Source organism: Columba livia, chromosome 2, assembly GCF_036013475.1.
Source record: "Columba livia isolate bColLiv1 breed racing homer chromosome 2, bColLiv1.pat.W.v2, whole genome shotgun sequence".
Taxonomy (NCBI): domain Eukaryota; kingdom Metazoa; phylum Chordata; class Aves; order Columbiformes; family Columbidae; genus Columba; species Columba livia.
In genome coordinates this window covers 129,726,293-129,727,948 of record NC_088603.1, presented here as the reverse complement: position 1 = coordinate 129,727,948, position 1,656 = coordinate 129,726,293, and positions in this window count along the sequence as shown.

Genomic DNA, 1,656 nt, shown 5'->3' with positions numbered 1-1,656 from the left:
ATATGCCAGATCATTTTAACCAACATCTGTGCATATATAGCCCGCAATTACAGAAAGTTGCAGGGCATCCAGAGACTCATAAGAAAGCCTCTGCTTCATCTGGTGAAGCAGAAATGGAGTCAAACAGGCAAATATTTACTCAGATCTCTGAGTCAGAGATGCTGTAACTTCAGGTTACAACTTCATCTTCAAGCCTTTACTCCAGAAGTGGAAGTTCTATGACTTGATTCTATGTCTCTTTTAGACAGAGATGCAGGAATCAGTTTTGTAGAAAATGTCATGATGTATATTTAAGAACACAGTTAACTTTTCTAATATTTAGTATGAGGAAAAAGAGTAAGATTTGACCTGTTTATTATTTTCATGCTTGACCTGAATTTGACACATTCTTGGAATCCAGGACTGGTCCAACACCTACAGAAGTTGGTGGAAGCATTGTGTTATTTCTCTACAATAGGTAGTCTTAAATTACTTCATTTGTGATGCATTAGTATAAAATACTATCTCTTCTGTTCATCAAGAAAATTGAGAAAATTGCTACATGTAGAAACAAAATTTTTAAACATGTCAAAAAGTCAAATTAATTAAAAGTGTATTTTCTGAGCCAATTACCATGCATGATCTTCAAAAGATGAGTAGTTTAAAATATTCAGATGGTTCAGAAGACATGAGTGTGTTCACAGGGTATAATTTTCAGTGATGTGGTGTGAGAGTTGCTGTCTACAGGGTGCAATGATCTGTGACCACAGACAAACTGACCCCAGGATCATCAGCCAACCGCAAACACAGCACTGGGATTTAAATGTGGCTTCCAAAACCACAAACCTCCACCCACTGAGCTAAAACAGCAGCTCTACTAGATCAACGAATAGAGAGGACTGACGAACAAACACATGAGGAGATGCACCATGTTTTTATTGCAGCACACATGTACTTCAGAGATCACATCATTAGTAGGTACCAGAAGGTTAAGCAACAGAAAAGCTTCTCACACACAGACAGAGGCTGTACAGAGGGAGGTCTATATTTGACAGCAGCCTTGGGTCATGTTTGGTCCCTTTTTAAATAGACAAGCATTCTCCCTGGCTGGTGTCCCCTTTGGAGCCTCTTCTGAGCCCTGCCTAATTCGTAATAATTCAGTATTTTCTGTCTTCGTAACTAGAGGTGGAGTGCTGTGATAGAGCCAAATAAACAGGAAAGTAATGGACAGACTAGAGAAAATTAAAGGTTCAAAAGGCAAAGCAGTGAAGTTGCTAAACTCGTGACTCTTATCTGGGGGGAGGGGGTGGTGAAGGGGAAAAACAAAATCTAAAGAGGGAGAAAGGGTATAATTTTAATAAACCAAAAGATGTCATTCAGTATTATGAGCTCCAACAATGTACTCCTTCCTTGCCAGGTTTCCATAAGAGCGTATTAAAACTGGAGAAAACAAAATGCTTCATCTGGCTAGCCTTCATCAGGAGCCTTTGTCACACTTCTCAATTCACTTGTGCTGCTATTACAATAAATTTACCCAGGGACAATATTTACAGATCGTCAACATCGAGGTTAAAAATGAAGTGAGGAGGAAGCTGAAAAACAAGTCATCTTTGGTAGAAACTCCGAAAGACTGAAATACAACAGCTAAACAGAGCTTTGCAAACTGACCTTGAAGTA